Source organism: Octodon degus, unplaced genomic scaffold (assembly GCF_000260255.1).
Source record: "Octodon degus isolate 3935 unplaced genomic scaffold, OctDeg1.0 scaffold00125, whole genome shotgun sequence".
NCBI classification, from domain to species: Eukaryota; Metazoa; Chordata; class Mammalia; order Rodentia; family Octodontidae; genus Octodon; species Octodon degus.
This window is the reverse complement of record NW_004524701.1, coordinates 8751730-8772418: the sequence shown is the minus strand read 5'-3', so window position 1 is coordinate 8772418 and position 20689 is coordinate 8751730. Positions and strand designations below refer to the sequence as shown.

Genomic DNA, 20689 nt, shown 5'->3' with positions numbered 1-20689 from the left:
AAGATAATGTCATTGAGTTTTTCATGTAGCATTTTATCAAGGTTGATCTGGTGAAGATGAATTACAACATTTGCTTGTTGTAGAAAAGCTATGATTCTTCACTTCTAGTATTCAGGAGAATGCTCAAGATAATTTTATTTGCCTGTGAAGAAAAGAGAATGAGAGTTAGGAAGCTGGAAAATATCTGTATTTAAGATAGAGCGAGGAAAGGACAATGAAGAAAGATCAGGAAGATGGTAATATTCTTAAGTTATTTGGTTTTGCTTCATTTACTGAATAACTTTAGTGATCCAAGCTTGGATCCCAAGTCAGAATCTGAGAGGAAAGCATGAATTCCACTCTTATTTTAGAATGAAGACTACAGAGCAGAAATGAGACATCAGGGAAGTAAACAAGGGGGTATTACTCAGGTGGCCTCCAGTGCTGCTAACTGATGCTGAAATGCATTTCTATGAATCCTATTACTGTTTCTCTGGACTGTTCAGTCTGAGGATTATAGGGGAAAACAGTTATTTGCAGAATTCTGCCTTCCATTGCCTAAAAGTAGCCCCAGAGGCACACATAATTCTGGGGTGGGCATGCTTGAATGAGAAAGCAATCAAGCTTTCACCTGGGAAAGCTGTACATTAGAAAGGGCTTGGGGCAGACACCAAGAAATGGTACCCTTGACCAAAGAAGTTATTGCACATTAGATCTACATGAGGTTGGTTGCTTGAATGGAGCTGATCACCGTAATACAGCACCTAGAATAAAAAGAACTGAAGAAGATAAAAAGTGGCAGAGGGAATAGTACCTAAGAGTTCTTGGATTGTTTAGGTCACCCATTTTCTTTTACCTTGGTGGGAATTGGCTTGGTATAAAAAAGTCCCAGTTCACCAAGTGTGTGACACTAGCCAGTGTGGGATTGACAGAGGACAGCTGAGGGTAACTGATGGAATCATGGCTGGAGTGGAGAGGAAACCTAAAAGGGCTGAAAGGCAGGAAGTGGGTCAAGGAGCTCTGTGATAAAAGTTCTGACTTTGTATGCCCAATTCCATGGCAAGCAACATAAGATTGACCATACCCTCGTTAGCTTGCATCTTAGTGGGGAAGAGGGAGCCAGGACATAAAGCAATTGCAATAAGTGCTCAGATAAAGAGGACAGCTTAACATTTTGAAGGCCTTGAAATTGCTTTAAGGAAAACAGAAAGCTGGCACTACAAAGAAAGCTGGAACAGCATTCTATCATAACTGTTTTCTTTTTTATGAGCACTAGAGTATAACTGGTTGGGTTAGAGTAAAGACCATTTTCCTCACTTTCTACTTCCTTCATCTTCTTTGTGTTTTCCAAACACTTGGGCAAGTGGGAAAGCTTTCATCGTTTCTTGAATCAGCATTTCAATTACGAGTCCAGCAGAGGACTCTTGAAAAGATTCATTTGAAACCCCAAGCTAAAGTTATGAATTGTATGAGTGGCTCTGAATACACTGCCTTCTAATGCACTTTCCTTCTATTTAATGAGGGAAAAGGGAGTGAAGCAAGCATGATAACAAAAAGAAGTGTGTTCATCTCATGTAACTGATATTTTCCATTCATTCAGCACCTCCAGAGAAACTGTGAGTTGGGACAAAATTATCTGCATCTCTCTTCTAAGGAGGGCTAGTCTCAGCATGTTTTCTCACTTATGTCTCGGTGCCTTTAGAATTCTGGATTCCTAAACCAGTGAAGCAATATTTCCTTTAAATTGCTTTATCTCAATCTTATTTGTAATCATTTGAATTACAGGCAGAACCACACAGAATCTGGTTTATCTCACTTGATGACCCTTACTAAAAAGCATATTTAATTATAACTCCACACTTTGATTATAGTACTTTACTAATTTAAACTTCCACCTAATGAATTAATGTAGCTTGTAACATCAGGAAAATCATGAGCCCTTGGTCACCTTTTTAATTGTAGCATATATTTTGCAGATCTCTGTCATCCATCTCTCAGGACATGCTCCTTTGTGTAAAGTGTCATGGCATTGCACTCCTTCTTTTGCCTCAACCCTGTCTTCTGGTATCATAATGAGTGCCTTCTGGTGACAGCAGCCCTTTCTCGGTCACACTGGCGAGAATGAAGAGCTGTGCTACAAGGTATTTTGCTAAACACAGGTGCAGGAGCAGATGCACCGTTTATAAAATGCCAGTGTGACATGTGGCATTTGTGGAACACTGAAAGACCTTTGTGTCTAACAAGCTAACATAAAAGGTTTTTAGAATGGAGATAATGCTGATACTAAAAGCGAAAAAATACAAGATATATCATGCATATAGAATGATTTCCAAAAATTTGTTACAAGTTTAAAATGTTAATGGGCTTTTTATCATTGGTTTTGGATTTTTAACCAAAAATGATAGTGACTGCAAATTCTATAAAGATAAAGGATATCTGAGATTTTTAAAAATTTTAGTGTCTGAGGTTTTATGCTATTATGATTCAATAACACAATTTATGGTGTCTTGCAAACAAAAATATGTGATTTATTTGCTTCCACACTTCATTTCTTACTGATATCTATTTAAGATTTTATCATTTCTTGAATCAGCATTTCAATTGTGAGTCCAGTAGAGGACTCTTGAAAAGATTTGCTTGAAGCCCTAAGTTAAAGATATGTAATGTAATTTAGCTTAGTCTAATTACAAAAATGTAGCCTGCATAATATCTTCATAATAAAAGTATATATTTCAGGGATTGCATGTATATGAGGTAGTTAATTTGTATGCCATGAATACTCAGAATTCGTAATTCTGTGGGCAAGCTAGGAAAAACTTTGGCTGTTGTAATCGATAAACACAGGTCTCACCAAATGCAAATTTGCTTACTAACTAAAGCATTCTGTGGTGTTTGTAACCGTGTCCCATTTCATGATGCTCAGTGACTGAAGTCAAGGGTTTTAGGGCTTGGTGATTAAGATCTCAGGCCCAGGAGCCAGAGTATGTCAGTTTAAACACTGTGCTTGTCTCTTACTAGCTGTATGAATGTGATCAATTCACCTTTTGACCTTTTTGTGACTCAGTGTTTTTACTCTTCCTCAAAATATGTTTAGTGATGGTATCAACCTGCAAAGTATATACTGACATTTTAATTTAATACATGCGTGTGTGTGTGTGTGTGTGTGTGTGTGTGTGTGTATGAGGAGCACTTAAAACAATTTGAATTCTCAAATATTAGCTGTTGTTAATATCATCTTCACCTATTATTATTACAATGATTGTTTTAATTATATGGCAGTACTTGAAATAAACAGGTCTTTTTTATCTTTTATTTATTGATTTGGTACAGGGTCTCCCTACACAGCTCAGACTCATAGTGATTCTCCTGTCTTACCCTCCCCAGCACTGGTATTACAAGCGTGTGTCACTATGCCTGGTTTTGGTGGCTGGCTCAGCGCGGGGCCGGCATGGCATGTGGTACCTGGGATTGAACCTGGGTCCTTGCTTTTGCCAGGCAGGAGCTTAGACAGCTGAGCTATGTCCCTAGCCCCAAAATTACTACTTAACATTTTTAAATTAATTAATTAATTTATTTGGTGCAAGGTCTCACTATGAAGCTCATATTCTTAGCGATCCACCTATCTCAGCCTCCCCAGCACTGGGATTATAGACGTGCACCACCACATCCAGTTTCAGTGGCATGTGGTACTGGGGACTGAACCTGGGTCCTTATACTTGCCAGGCAGTGCTTAGACCACTGAGCTATCTCTCTGGCCCATTAAACAGATCTTTCTCACATCCTAGTGTTTCTTTCTACTGTGTCAGCACTGCTATTTGCATCACAGAAGAAAAAAAAAAAGAGAAGTGAGAAAAGAAAGGGAGACTGAGAACTGTGAAGCTAACATCTCTATGTCATGTATATCAAATACTTCTGCTGACCCTTTCTACCGAGAATGTTGTCCTGTGTCTCTGTGTCAGTCCTCTCAGTTGATGAATGGGGCCTCACCTAAGTACTGGTTTGATTATTTCCCTAATATATTGCTGCCTTATTAACAAGGAGGCAGGAAGCAGAGAACTGCAGGACACACCAAGCACTGTATTCCGTGGCTCTGGACAAGTGCGCTGATCATCCTCATAAGCACATCAAGTGACTGGGGCCTTCTATGTTGGGGCAGATATATTTGAATATATTTCCATTCTTCAAAGTTTCCCTTTTCTTTTAGTCTATTTAGAAATATAAAGAAAATTCATTATTATGTTTACACAGCATTCGCCTACTGAATTGACCCATCTTTGTAAATGAGAGGTTCAGGCCTCAGGGAAGAAAAAAAATATATGGAAATGAGATGAGTTTGAATCAAAAACTAAACACTCCAAATTAGAAACCACAAATGGATATGCTTAAGCCCAGAAGGTCTGAGACCAGTGCTTGACCAGGAGCAGTACGTTTTTATGGATTAATCATGAATTTCCTTTTGGATATGCTGCACCTAATGGAACCAGATGACTATTGTAGTTTATGCCTAGATGTCCCCTTAAAGCCTCAAGCCATTGTAGATGGGGCTTTTGAAAGATGATTTGATTGTGGGTCAGACAGCTGAGCTGCTGTTAGGATGTGGGTCTGGTTAGAAGAGGTGGTCACTGTGGGCATAATCCAGAAGGTCTATTTCCCTCTCTACCTCCTCCTTTGCCTCTCCCTCTGCCCCTCCAATGCCTGGTGTCATGAGCTAGGCAATGTCTCACTAGCATGCCCCCCTGCCATGCTGTTTTTTCTGGAGAGCTGCTGACCAGGGGCTGAGACGTGGCCAAAATAAAGCTCTCCTCCTTTTTTGGCTGTGAATATTGTGTCACAGTAATGAAGAAAGTGACTGAGACAAGGACTTAACTTGCCCCTACACACTCACACGCTGGAATACAAAGAGAACCTGTGCTCCACTTCTCACTGCTCCTGAACATGCCAAGCTTTTCCTCTGCCTGGAGTTCTCCTCTCCCAGCAAGGTTCTAGGTGCTTCTGAAAGTGTGCTTAGATCTTACCTCCTCTTGGTCATTCCCCTGCAAACTGATTTATCTTACAGTGAATTTCCTTTACACTGTTGAGCTACCACATTATCTATTTCATTATAGTGTAATTTTCTATTACATGCATGTCCCACTCACAATATTATGCCTCAGTGGCAGGGACAATTTTTGGTCATCAGTTGACACCACTGTTAGCCCAATACCTGGCATGCAACATGGAGGCTTATTAAATGTTTGAGGAATTAACCAATAAATGTAGACTATTTTCTTAACTAATTATTAATACTCATTAAAAATTGAAAATTAATTTATGAGCCTGAGATTCACACATGTGAATTACCATTATTATATATTATTCATTTCACTGTTAGATAGTAACCCATAACCTACTTATACCAAAGTCTGTTCTGTTAGTTGATATTTGCATTACTTGAAGTTTTTTTAAAGCTTAAGGCTAGTGAAAGCTAGTCAAAATAGTGATGGTGGTGCATATGTTTGAAAACTGTCTTCAGGTATATAACTAGGAAGAAATTACTGCATTAGGAAGCATCTTTACACTTAGTGAATAATGTCAAATTATTTTCAAAGTTCTATAAGTTTGTACTTCTACTCTTACTGTATATTACTTAGAGCAATATATTATAATATTTATTATAATTACTCTAGAGTAATACGTATTACTCTATACATTACTCAAATTATAGATACATGTCAGAAATTCTGCCTATTCCATATCATCATTTAAATTTTTTTTTTGTAGGAACTAGAGATTAAACTCAGGCTCTTGCACTTGCCAGGGAAGCGCTTATTCCACTGAGCTTCTCCCCTGCCCTTCATCATTTTAAATTTGATAAACATTTTTGTTTTTGTCTTATCTTCTTGGTTCCTGCAACTGTTCCCAAAATGACTTTGAATATACTGTGGCTGTACAAGTTGGTTATATGTAGAGTTCATATATGTCCAAATATACAAAGGCTTGGAATGGTTAACATCTGAAGGTAGATTGATTAATTTAAAAAAATGTTAAGCTATGCTATTAGATGAATAAATTTTAGGTTGTTATTTTTTGCTTTTGTTTGTTGTTTCTGAAAATCATGCTACTGTGGTTTAGGTCCTTGCTTTTTTGTATTAAACCTTTTGAATTCTCTGCTCCTCCTTCAGTTTGTTTTTAGAAAAACACATTGAAATCTGTTTGAAACCTTCATATGGCAGGCGATTCAGAACTGAGAAATAACTTGTGGAACAATGAAAGAAAAATCAATCAGGGGGAGCAAAGAATTAAGTATGAGAAACTGGAAACTGACTAGATCTAGTGGTGATCAGAAGTTCATATGATGAGTAAATAAAATGATATTGGATTATCATTAAAAGTATACAATGTACATCAAAATCTTACTTATAAACTTTGCAGTTTCCCAGAAAAAAAATTTGTGAAAATTAATTATTTTGGTCATGCATCCCACATATAGTAAGTATTTCATCAAGCTTTATTAGCTGAGGAAAAGGCAAGATGACTGAGAATTAATTACCAGGGGTTTTTTTTGTCAATCACATGCTAAGCAAAGATTATCAGAACAAAAGTAAGAAAGAATAGGATTTGTATATAGCATATCAAATAGAATGAGACTTACCCAACTTCAGCAATAACAGAAATGATATAAAGATAAATGTGCAATTATCAATTTTGTGTACTCAGATGGCAGTTTAAAAAAATGGCTTTACTTTTACTTCCAAGGGGCTTTTCCCATAAAACTTAGATATAACTAATTGGCCTGCTTATTTAAGAAGAGAAAGAAAATAATTCTAAATACAGCTAACCTTTCCTCTATGGGTCAAAGACCACAATTATGAACAAGAAAGTATGTCTTTATCTCCAAGTGAAATTAAGATAGCTCTCAGTCTTTGTACCCATATCCCAATGTAAAGAATTGTTGAAATGTTTAACAATTCAAACAGAGTAATTCCAGTGCCCGGAGGTGTTTCCTGTACTCCCCAGGATGGCCTTACATCTTTGGCTTCATGGCGCCAGGCTGCCATCATAAGGTCCGTTTCCTCGATCCTAGGAGGTGAAGCAGGATTCAGATCACTTGCTTCCAGGTGATGAGAAAAGTGAATTCAGCAGAGAATTCAGTGGGTGAGACACACTGCTCTACTACCTTCACTGTAAAAGTATTCTCTTGGAGGTGATTTTGTACAAGACATCACGTTGATGCACAGGAAATTCTATAAATGTAAGTGTTGGTGGGATATTATGAACAGGGGAGAGAAGGCTGGGTAGAATATGCCTATCTGTGAGGAAAAATAAATGAGTTCCCTCTTCCATGTCATCCATCCATCAAAACATCCCTGAGTCAACTTCCTGATCAGTCTAGCAATAGCTCCACATCAGAGACTCAATGTTCATCTCTGATATTGGCAGGATTGGTTTCTCTTCCTAATCCATGGTTACTCTGTATATGAGCCCCCCGAGCAAGGGTGGTTGGGCTATGTGGAAATTTGAATCTCATGAATTTTCTGGACTTGCTTGGTAAATAATTCATACAATTATATCTAAAGTGAAGTATGGCTTAGAAGTTCACAATTAGCAGTAAATCAAAGGACTGGGACAGTTCAATACCAGAATCATCATTAAAATGTACAAGAAGATTACCTTACATTGATCATATCAGAGTACTTAAAACACTGGATCTATGTGCTTTCCTGAAAATCATTACCTCAGAAAGCTGTGAGACCATACCTTCTTCAACTACTGCCACCATTAAAATGGTTTTAGTATTAAGTGTAGCTTGTTTAAGAGAAATTGTACTCTTTCTGTCTAATTCATTTTCAGCTTAGACTCTAAGACACTGAAAGATCTTTGGACCCTTAGAGGACACCTCTCAAAAATAACTCTGGAAACAAATCTTTGGGCGCACATGAGTAATGGCAGTGCTGTGTAGCACTGGTTTTTCACACAGGTCTTTAAAAACCTACCATCTTATTCTTTTATCATCACTGTTATGTAATATTTTTATGTTTTAGCTACAACAATAAGCAATAAAACAGAAAGAAATCAGAATTAAGAAAACGAGATAGAAATTGTCACTCTTTGAAAAGGAGAATGTTATGGTTTGCATCTAGTTGTCCCTCTAAAGCTTCATGGGGTAGTCACTGCTTGACGGGCAGCATATGGCTTGAAGGGTGGAGCCAAAGGACCAGGATAGGGTTTGAGGGGCGAGGCCAGAGAGGCACAAATGTTGAGATGACAGCATATGCCTCCCTCCACCCCCAGGCCTGGTGGCCTCTCTTGGAGGTATGGAGCGGATCATCCTGGACACAGGAAGCACCCCAGCCTCTTCCAGACCTGTAGTGGGGGACAGCAGTGTCTCAAGGTCTTGCTGCTTTAAATTATGAAACTTCCAGTAACTGTGAGCAAAATAAACCTTTCCTTCCCTAAGCTTGAGTGTCGGGTGTTTGTCCCAGCAATGCCAGAAGAGTAACTAATACAGAGAGCAACTGACAAGGACAAGCTTTAATCACCCATTAGTAGAGAAGGAATGTAAATAGAGTTAAGGTCCATGAGAAGATGGTAGCAATAGACTTTTTCATATAGTAGAAACAAACAAATAGAGATGACTGTCTGCAGAGATAGCTGAATGCAAATCAAGAAGTATTCATTTGAAGGCCCATGTGAGGGGCCGGGGAGATAGATCAGTAGAATAAGTACTTGCCTGGAAAGCACAAGGGCCTGAGTTCAATCCCCGGTTCCACCTAAAGAAATAAATAAATGAAGGCTCATGTGACTAAGAAGTCCTTGTGAGGCTCCCAGGAGTCTGGGGGCTGCCATGGGCCATTCTTTCCACTTGTATGGTGTTTTCATTCCATTAGATTTTAAGATTTTAATCAAAATTGATTAACACTGTGATATATACATCCAGAAAATGCAACAGGGTGCTAAAAGTACAAGATAAAATGCTACTGATAGACTATAGACTTACATACATACACACACACACACATGCATGCATGCCCACCCATAGAGGTTTTTTTGTTTTTTTTTTTTTTCAGAATTGCCTCTTGAGCCACAATCATTACATAGTGTGAAGGCTGTGGATCTCCCATTGCACACCTGGATCTTGACATTGTGGGATAAATTACCAGAGGCCACACACTGCACCCAGGTGGCACTGCCCAGCAAACAGCACACACCGGCTCCGTTCCAGCTGTCGGTGCTTTCTGCACAGCAGCTGCGCTCATCTCGGAACTCTGGCAAGTGGATGGCAGGCTGGGACCGCTCACTGAGGGCAGGTGTTTGGTACTTGAGCACAGACGTACTGGCCAAGTCAGAATAAATCCAGAATAAATATAAAAATCAGGGGCCAGGGAGATGGCTCAGTAGAATAAGTGTGTCCCTGGCAAGCACAAGGGCCTGAGTTCAATCCCCAGTTCCACAAAATATAATATATATGGGGAAAAAAATCAGGCGAGCTTCCTGGTTAGCTCAGTTATCTAAAGCACCTGCTTGGGCAAATTCAGTCAGGTGCAGGGGACCACAGTTCAATCCCCAGCTCCACATGCAACACCAGACCTACCCTTAAGGTAGCCTGAGCCAGGAAAAAAAAAATCCTTCTCATGTTTCTGGCCAGCTGGATAGCTCAGTGGACTAAAGCACCTGCTTAGGCAGAGCTCAGGGGCTGGGGTTCGATCCCACGTGTGCCTTGTTAGCCCCACTCCCCAGGGCACACTGAGACATCGACTGAAAGTGGGTGTAGTGGCACCTGCCTGTAATCCCAGCACTTGGGAGGCTGAAAACAGAAGAATCACTTCCAGTTAGATCTCTGTAGTGAGACCCTGTAGACCCTGTACTAAATGCAAAAAAAAAAAAAAAAGAAAGAAAGAAAGAAAGGAAACAAACAAAAGAAAAAATCATAGCAACAAAGCATTCTTTCCTCTCCTCATGCTGAAAGAGAAATGCTACTAATGGAGGAGTGCCAAGATCCAGGCATATACTAGAGATAGTTAACAGTTTTGCAGAATTAATAGTGAATATCATTATGCCACAAAGCAGCTATGCCACAAAAGCCTAGTAGCATGCTGTTGGAAAACAAAATTTTAGTAGTGGCTTTCTCGCAGAAATGCTTCAGAAAAAAGAGAAAACTGGTACTGGTGAACTTGGTTGGTTTAAATATCTGAATAGCTAAATCTTATGAAGTTCGCTGGCTGGGTTAGGTGAGTCACTAGATGGCAGCACCAACTCACCAGTAGCATGCAGTCCCCACTCGGGTGCTTGTCCCTGAGATGCTGCTCTCGGCATGCAGAGACAATCTTCTAAAAACAATGAGGTGGGGAGATGGCCTCAGAATTACAGAATTGCTGGAAATGTCCAAGTTTTCCAAAAGTAAATCTTTGTAGAAAGAATAAGTTTTGGTTTATTCAATGAATTATAGTTGGTCAGAAGGTTTCAAAACACCTTTTTTCACTTAATTCATACCAGATTTGAGATTTAGACAGTCTGATTATCTTCATTGTACCAAACCATAGTCTCTTTAGGACACACGTTCTAAAACACGGGGGAATGTTTGGGAAATTGGTGGAATTTGGGTTGTCATGGGATGAGGTAGAGGTGGGGGTGACTCTCAGCGGTGACTGGTAGGTGCCAGTGATGACAGACATCCTGCAGGGAGCAGGGAAAGCCCATGTGATGAACGAGGAGCTCCCACTGGGAGTGACTTTTCACTTCTCAGACATTCCATGTGGATGAACTGCAAAGCATTTGTAATTACCCAAATGAGAAATTAAGGGCTGGCAAGATAGCTCAGCAGATTAAAGTGCCTGCTTAGGCAGACACAGGGGCTGGGGTTCGATCCCCGCTCCCTGGCATGTCGTGATGCCCCCCCCCCCGCTTTCCGAAGGAGCCCTTGGAGCCCACCTCTTCCAGTCCCTAACCAGAATTCTCTCCCCCCCCCCCCCCCGCCCGGGCGGGCTCAGATAGAGATTAAAACTGGGCATGGCAGCATGTGCCTATAATCCCAGCACTTAGGTGGTTGAAAGCAGGAGAATAACTACAAGTCCTACCTGTGTAGTGAGAACCTGTAGACTTTGTATTGTACTACATTAAAAAAAAAGACAAAAAAAAAAAAAAAATTAGAGCCTAACTCCACTCTATATATAAAATACTGTTGCAGTTTAATACACTCTAAATTTTTAAGCACTTAACTGCCATGTTAGTCGAATGGCCTTGTTTATTTTTAAACTCCTGAAAAGTTTTGGTTTGTTTTCAAGTGACATTGCCAGATGCAATATCATGCTTTCTGTGTGGACAACGCAAACCCTCTGTATCAGTTCCACTGTTGCTGAGCATTTCGTAGCCTCTTGCTCTACAGAGGCTAGCGTCTGACCTCTCAGTGTACCTCCTCATGTTCACATCAAAATAGATACTATCCTACTAATTACCTAATTTTAAAAAATTCTTCAGGCTACAATTATGGCATGGCAATTGTTCAGTAAACAATCATCCAGTTTACTGAAACTATGTCTTCCAGCAGTTTATACTATTTACAAATTTAATTCCAATATAGAAAATATTTGTTCTAAAAGGGAATTTAGAATTTAAAGAAGCTTTACAGTGTTACATATAATAGGTGGTATCATTAAGTGATTCTGAACTCTATCAGCTGGTGACCTCACTACTACAGCAGAACCACGGAAGGCTCTGGTGACAGGCTGAGGTCTCTAGAGCCCCCTTGACCCAATCTACTGCTCTGTCTTTCCTGCCCTCTTGCATTTGGTATATGATCTGAATTTCATTGTGGAAGGGGATATTTAAATATTTTTATGAGCTAGAAGAGATCTATAGTTTTTTTTTTTTTTTAACACCACCCTTATTTAAGAGAAATATCTCTTCAAAGACACAGGCAAGTCTCTTTTCATGTGAGCCAGCTCGGGATCCAGGTGGCACTTTAGGTACAACTGGTGCAAAGGTGAAAGGGAGGCCCTTGACTGGCTCATGATCTTGCCAAGAAAAGAGGCAGGAGGAGGCTGACAACAATGCAATGTGATAAGCACAGTATTAATAGTTTGAGCAAAATGGGAAGGAACAGAGAGGCCTGAGCGATTAATTCTGCCTCGGGGGGGAAGCTCTGCTGAACTGCCAACATGAGAGCGATAGGGGAAAAATCAATGCTTTGATTTTTCTGAAGGCCTTTTATTCTGCTTTCAAGAAATGTAGGGAAAGGCAATGCTCACAAAACAAATGCTACAAGATTTTTTAAAAACTGCCTAGCAATTTAGGGCATGAGCCTTACCTAGTTTGGAATTTGCTCCAAGGCAGTTAAATATGCCTTGTAAACTATATTAGCTGCAAGTGAAGCCTTGTGACCTGAAGTCCTTAGTCGCCTCTCTGCAAGATGACATCCACATCATATTCTTATATCAAGCCAAATAGATACTGCCTGCAAAACTGAGTTCAAATCTATGAGCTTAGATTATTAGTATGTGTTGGTGAATATTTAAATATAGCTTCTAATAAAGTCCTTCATCAATAGCATTTTTCAATTCCCATGGGGTAAACATTCCTAACAATCCATTTCATTCTGCTAAATTATTATTATTATTATTATAGTACTAGGGATTGAACTTGGGACCTTGCACTTGCCAGGCAGGTGCTTAAGCACCTGCTTAAGCTATATCTCCGGCACCAATTCTGCTAAATTATGTCATTAAAAGAAAGTTTGAGAGGTGTTGTACACAACTGGCTCTCACAACTAAATACAAGGAGGGCAGGCCAAATAGCTCAGCAGATTAAAATGCCTGCGAGCAGGGCGGGGAGAGGAGAGATGGGGGGAGAGTTCGATTTCCCCCGGGCCTGTGGTGACGGCCCCGCCTCTGGGGCACACTGAGGCTGCAATTGAGACTGGACATGATGATGCATGCCTGTAATCCGAGCTTTTGGGAGGCTGTCAACAGGTGGATCACTATGAGTCGGATCTACACAGTGAGATCCTGTAGACCCTCCCCTAAATATACGAAAAAGACAAAGCAAAACAACAACAAAGAAAAACAACTAAATACAAGCAAGTACAAGAGGAACTCCAGAACCCAAATGATTCACTCTATCAGCAACACTAATTCAGACTTTGTCACTAACAAGGTTAAACTTTTGTCACTACTAATATGCATTATGGAATCATGAGACACTACCAGTTGGTTTAGAATCTGTGAGGTGGTATAAGGTGCTGTGCCCCATACCTTGCCAGCATTGTTCTGTGTCTCTTTTCCTTCTGTGAAAGGGAAGTGTGATTAAACCTACTTTACAGATGAGAAACTCAAGTTCACAGGCACGGGGTGGTGTTTCTCAAGGTGGGGATGAGGGTGGGAACACGAAGTGGTCTAGAATAAGTCAAAATGCTCATTATTTGTCCCAGGTCATTGAGCTATTAGAAGAAAAATTACTTTTTAAATGATATAAATCATTAGGTGGAAGGATGTTTACTTCACAGCCTGTTAAACTTCAGGTTCATACATTTGCTAAGTCAATTTCTAAGAAGTGTTGTCTAAATATCAGATTTTTGTTAAGAGGGGAGGGATATGCCACCTTTAATGTAAGTATTTTGAAAAGTTTAACTATTATTGCTATTTACCATATTTTTTTCCTGTATTTTAAGGAAGGGTCTACAGGGTGTTCAGGGTCTCACTACTACATCAAACTCATAGTGATTCTCCTGTTTACAGCCTCCTAAGTGCTGGGATTACAGGTGTGCACCAGGATGCCCAGTATCATTTGCCATCTTAAATGCGCCCCAGTGACAGGGCTGGCACGACAGGATCATATAATATTCATTATGGTTCTAATTTATTTTTTTAATTTTTAAAATGTATTTGTTTGTTTGTTTGTTTATTTCAGAGTTGCACGACACAGTAATGATCCTCCTCCTGTCTCAGTGTCCCCAGAGCTGGGATTACAGATGTGCGTCACCACCCCGTTTCGGGGCATCACAGTGCACCTGGGGTTCCAAGGCAGCCTAGGCATGCAGTACTAGGGATTGAACTCAGGTCCTTGCCCTTGCCAGGCAGGTGCTTAGACTCCTGTACTATATCTCCAGGGCAATAGTTTAGCTTTGCACCTTGGAACATAACACTTATTCATTAGATAAGCATAATTCAAAATGAAATTAGAAACAACAAAATTTCCCCATTAGTCCTTGTTTGAGAAAAAAGCTGTAAAACTTTATTTAAAAGTTTATTAATACTCTTTAAAATATAAATGAAATTTTGATTAAGTGCAGAAAGAGAAATCAATGTGGTAGTCACTCTCCTCTCATGCCTTTTTAGGTAGTTGCTATTTGTGAGTAAAATCCCTCTCTTGCTCTCTTACTCTTCCTTTCAAGGATATCTCACTTGCTGGCTCTTGCTTTTACTTTTACTTTTTACAGTTTAAATCCTTCAAGGAGACTGTGCCAGGCATTGAAGGTCAAGGAGGGAGTCATTTCCCAAAACAAGTCAGAAGCAAGGAGAGAATCTCTTTGAGAAAGAATGGTTATCTGAGAGTAAGTAATTTAGATGTATGCCCCTGGTTTAGCACCCCCAGGAGACAGGAAACCTGGGGGAAGAATGGCAGGGTGGCTCCCCAGGATATATTGGTTTTACATAAGGGTGTGAGTCCCAGGGAGATAGCAAAAAAAAAAAAGCCAAACAAACAAACAAACCCATAAGGGTATGAGTGGTCGGCCCACAGCAGCTGGAGACAGTGTCACAATGGGTGTCTCCATGGTAACTATCACCAATGCTTTATTCCCAGGGAAGTTCCCACAATGCCTTGCTAACAGGTAAGACCAGGAGGGTGTTTAGCCTGAAATAATGGAGGCTAAATTTCAAATGACCTGGATAGGTGGAGATGCAGCTTTGAAGTCAGGTTGATTAATTATCTAAAATATAAAGGACCAGACAGGCCATAAGTGTCAGAAATGGTAGACTATCACATTTCAATTCAGGGAGGGTAATTATATTGACTAACAGACCACATGCAGCCATATAAAGCTTAAATAATGAAGTAGCTTCTCCATGAGTCCTCAGCAGAGTAAAGCAAGAGCATATACCTTGAAAAAGCTGACAACAGTTTTTTACATGATTAAGAAGTCAGTAATACTAGACCTCTCCAATGCTGTTTAACTGATAAAATAATGTGTTGGCCACAAGTTCAACACAAAAAAAAGAGAAAGGGTACCACAGCCTGGAAACTGAATGCATGTACCCACACCCAAACAGAACAAAAGATGAGAAGAAGTCAAGAAAATACTACAAAATGCAAAACATTTTGGCATAAAACTGGCCAAAGATGATGTGGAATATGTCTTACTTACTTTCTCATTACTGACCAAAGCACCCAACACCCAAAGTTAAAGAAGGAAAATTTTATTTCAGCTCATAGTTTGTAGAGGTTTCAGTCCATAGTCAGATCTCCTGGTAGCATGCAGAGGGGCATGACAGTGAAGAAACAGTACATGGAAATGCATGCAAGAGGCAGCATAACAACAAGCAGGAAACTTGCCTTTCTGTTTTATCCTAGCTGGGCTACAAGTCTTTTGAGTGCTATCATCCACACTCTCGATCTTCCATCTTCAGTAAATTCATTCAGCCACCCAGAAGTGTACTAATTCCCATCAGTGGACTAATTTAGTACCACACACCCTCAATTTCACTATCATCCACTCTACATCTGACCAGTCCTGAGATGCCCCACCTATGATCACAGGAGGCTTTTAGGGGACATCCAGATACAAGCCATAACAAAGTCATAGAACTCAAAGCATATCTACAAAAAGATCAAACAGCAAAGTTGGCCCACTTCGTTCTCTTCCAGGATTCTATGCATAAAGATTCTACTGTGTGAACAAGTCAACCATACCTACTGATGCAAAGTACTGCACAGCCTCTTGTGCAGGTCCATGGAACACTAATTTTCCCAAAGCCAATAAGGTGAGGCTATCAAACAACTTGAAGATGGAATACCGAGGCTGATGAATGGAGAATATGATTGTACATCCTTGCCTAGATATCCTAAGTTAAAAGAGAAAATAATAAATCATTCAGTAACTGAACCTTACACTTCTTGATAAAATACTTTATTCCTGATATTAGGATGTCTGTTATCAGGTTACCTTGATTTTCTCTTACTAATTCTTCATATCATCTCATATTATTCACTTGATACCTGGGAAAATTAAATTCAAAACTTTCCTTAAAAGGACTTTTGTGGGCTTCTTGCAAGAAGACAGTCCAGAACCAGGGAAATAGCTCAGCAGCATAAGCACCTGCCTGACAAGTGCAAGGTCTTGAGTTAAATCCTCAGTACCAAAAAAAAAGGAGACAGAGCAATGTGTATGACCATACAGAATCATCTCTGGCACTGAACTAGAATCTGTAAATACAGAAGATCATGTTATGAATATATTTCTCAGGTATAAATACATTTAAGTTTGGGAACTAATTTATTTCCTAATTAAATACCAATAACATGGTCATATGTCCAAGTCTTATAGATCATTTCAGTCTTCTGACCATTTAGGATTGGTTTTCATTCTTTTTGTCTGATAATACAATTAACATTATTAAACACCGTATCTTTGTTAAATGCTTTAGAAATGAACTCATTCAAAATCTCACAATGTTGTTGTAATGCAATTACAATTTTACTATTTTCTTCATTATAACAGAAAGCTTACCAATCATGCAACTGACCATGGGTCACAGTGCAATGTCAAGATTTGATTTTTGGTCAATATCTGTGGGAGAAATGGTGCTAACATAATTTTCAGAGGAGTTATTATTTAAGGGCAAAAGAAACAAAGGTTAAAATTGTTGTCTAAAATTGTCATCAAACTATTTTATTACAACAATCATTTCAACTTACACATTTGATAAGCACCTATTATATGTCATCAGTATTTCCACACTATTCTGCTTCAACAAAAAGTAGGCTAGAAGATCAATAATGTCAATATAATGTAAAATAAAAATAGGCAAAGATTTCTTATAAATAGAATATTGAAAGGCTTAACAAAATTTAACTCAGAAGAGAAAAGATATTCAAGTGAAAGAACAAGGTAAACACAGTGCAATAAAAAGATCTACTTGGGAACATATAAAAAGCTCAGTGTCACAAACCGAAGACCGTGTGTGTGTGTGTGTGTGTGTGTGTGTGTGTGTGCGTGTGTGTTTTGGTTATGAAGAAGATAATGAAAGACATTACACAAAGAGCACTGCACTCAGAAACTAGAACTTTATTCAGTAATAAGGAGTCAGTAAAGCATTCAGAGACAAAAACGGGATTCTGCAAGAGCTCTGCTACTCTGTTATCTGAGGACCAGTGGCATCAGTGTCAGTGTCTGCTCCATGGAGAATCTGGGCTCCCCCTCTACTCTAAAGAAATAGACTTGGAGAGTCTGCAAGATAGCTAAGTGGAGGGTCTGGGGAGATAGCTCAGTGGCATAAGTGCCTGCCTGGCAAGCACAAGGCCCCAAGTTCAATCTTGGGTGCTAAAAAAGAGAAGAGAAGAGAAGAGAAGAGAAGAGAAGAGAAGAGAAGAGAAGAGAAGAGAAGAGAAGAGAAGCCAATGTATCTTTTAGGGCCAGCCAAATAGCTTAGCGGACTAAAGAGCCTGCAAGCAGGAGCAGAGGCTGGGTGTTTGATCTCCAGGCCTGCCATGCCAGTCCCGCCCCCAGAGTGTACTGAGAGGGCGATTGAGACTGGGTGTGGTAGCACTACTGTAATCCCAGCACTTGGGAGGCTGCACACAGGAGAATAACTATGAGTTCAATCTAGTAGTGAGACCCTGAACACCCTGTAGACCCTTCCATAAAATACTGGAAAAAAAAAAAAAAAGATAGCTCAATGGACTAAGTGCCTGCTTAGGCAAGCCTGGGGACCAGAGTTCAATCCCCAGCACTACAGGCTGGTCCCGCCACAGGCACACTGAGCTTGCCACCAAGACTAGGTGTAGTGGCACACTCCTGTAATCCCAGCACTGAGGAGGCTGAAAACAGTAGGATCACTATGAGTCCAAGCTGCATGGTGACACCTTGTACCCAATACATAAAAGAAAGAAAGAAAGAGTGAGCTTTGTTACTTTAATTAAGCCCTGATGCTAAGTATGCCCAGAGGTCCTTGAGAATATAGATTAGAGCTCTGGGTGGTGTGAGGAGAGAATGCTGGCACACAGTGCAAGACAAAAAGCATATATCCAGTGAGAAACAATAACATGACAGTATTCTATATATTTTTGTCATACACTAATAAACATAGTTAATGCAGCTACAGACAACATACTGGACATATTTTTGTGAATGACCTGAATTCCAAATTTGGGATCATCACTTACAATAGAACAGACACCTCAGATGTAAGGTATTTAAAATTTTATCCATCTTCCCATTTTTCTCTCACAACCAACAGACTTGCTCCTAAAGGCATGTGCATGAAAGGAAGCAAAAGAGTGATGTAAAGTAGAATCCATCAAGTGGTATGGCTGGTAGTTTAAAAATGAAACAGAAAGTTTTCCACAAATGGGCAGAGGGAATGACCAAAGTGATTGAGAGACTGGGCTATTAAGAATTGAAATCACAATAATGTTTCAGTTCATGAATGTTTCTTTTCGCAAACAATTTGGTTTGATGAACAGAAGCATTTGGCAAAATTGTGCCTCCTTTGCAAACTCTGCATCTGGTAACATTGAGCCTTATGGGGAAACTTGATCTGGTTCACCACCAATTTGGTTGGTGACTAAAACTGAGGAATAAATTAAGTTCATTAACTGAGGTACTACTGTACTTGACTGAGCAAATAATTAAATAGTATTGAGATAACAAGATCTGTGCTCAGTATCTGAAGTCACATTTAAAAATAACATTGAACAGAACCCCATATGCACAGGAAATACAAAGTTCTAAGAATCGACAGATGGTTTTATATTAAATTAAAAATCTCCAGCACAGCAAAAGAAACAACCAACAAGGTGAAAGAAAAAAAAAAAAGCATACAGACTAGGAAAAAAATTTGTCAGCAAATTCTCTGACTTAGAATTCATATCTACAGTACATAAAACGATCAAAAAATTAGACTCTCAAAATAAAACACTATCAAAAAATGAATAAGCAAAATTAATAGCCATTTCACAGAAGTACAAATGGCCAATAAATACATGGAAAATGCCCAACATCTCTGGTCATTAGAGATATATAAATTAAAGATTTCATCCTACTGAAAATGTATGATCATTAATAAGTCAAATAACAAATGGCAAATAGGATATCATGTCCGCATCTTGTACAGCAAATAACCACTAGGAAGAATGAATGCAATGTGTTAATTATTGAAACTGTCCTACCAATTTGGTTTGAAACTGTCTCATCGCTATTTGTTTATCAATAAAATTATGAAAAAATAAAGTACACTTCCATGCTACTTGGGAGGGTGGTTTAATAGCAAACTAACCATTTCCTATTACAGTTTGTTTTAGAATCATGGTGAGGGAATGCTAGTGCTTCCACACTGCTGTATATCAAGGAATATTTTACCATTACCCCTAGGCAGCTCTGTTACAAAAAAGCCACTTAATGGCCCTATTGTCTTCAACACTGTCAGTCATTTCCTTTTTCTCTGGCACTGTAATTCACTGATATAAAGAAAAAAACAGGAAGGTTAAGAAAGCTAAACATAGCTTAACAGATAAGTGTAGGAGTTAACAATCCCCAGACTTGTTGGTTCCAGTTGTTCTGGGAGAAGACCACACAAGAACACATCAACACTGAAAAAATTACAGAGGAGCTTTCTAGGAGTGGTCCTGGAAGAAGGATGTAGTGATTAACTAATAGACAACTTGTAATGCCTAGCGAAACTGAATCAGCATGGTGCTGGTGTGGGAGGCCCATGTGAGGATTGTTGTCAATGGCAAAAAAGAGAACTGGAAGGGAAGATGGTATGAGGTTGATTCGAATGGAGAAGTTTGCCATGATGATTTTCCTGATATAAACTTGGTTGTTTTCATCCTTGAAAAAAATAAATTAAATAAAATAAAAATAACAAATGGCAGCAAGTTTGCAGGGGGAAGAGGAAGCCTTCTATACTGTTGGTGGAAAGTAAAATAGTACAAATACTACCAAAATTTGTACAGAATCGGGCAGAGAAATGGGAACTGATGCAGAGGTACTCAGAACTCTGAGTAATTTAGCTTGGCCAGAGGAATCCAGGTGCCTGTTTCATTCCCACACACAAAGTGTAGCACCTGGAACCTGACAACTGGCCTAACCAGAGAAATTCCCAATTTATGATTTGTTGTTATTTAACTATAGATTTTGTTCCTATGTATAAAACCAATAATACCAAAGTTTGTCAATTTCTAAATTTTGCTTGATGTTATCATAATTACTCATTCTACTACTGTAGCTAGAATATCATATCTGTTTTAATCATTTGTTCTCCCTTGGTAACAACATTGGGAAGTGTTGGAGTAATAATCTTAGCACAGTCCTATACCTAAAGAAAGAGGACAGTGCCAAACAGAAACCAACATCCTACTCTCAATTAATTGGGAAGTCAGGATCTTGAAACAGACAAAAAGCAAAATCTCTGACACACAGAAGATGTCACTGAACAGTAGAGTTTTCCTAGAGTAGCCTTGTCAAAAGAATGCAAAAGCCACATTGAACATTAGCCAAGGCAAGGTGAATACAATCATT

At 39.3% G+C, this 20689-nt stretch overlaps 1 pseudogene; it reads right to left on the bottom strand.

Moving 5' to 3' along the window:
- Positions 1-12: 12 nt before the first annotated feature.
- The window catches only part of LOC101585901, a 32017-nt pseudogene continuing 11340 nt past the window's right edge, over positions 13-20689 (bottom strand).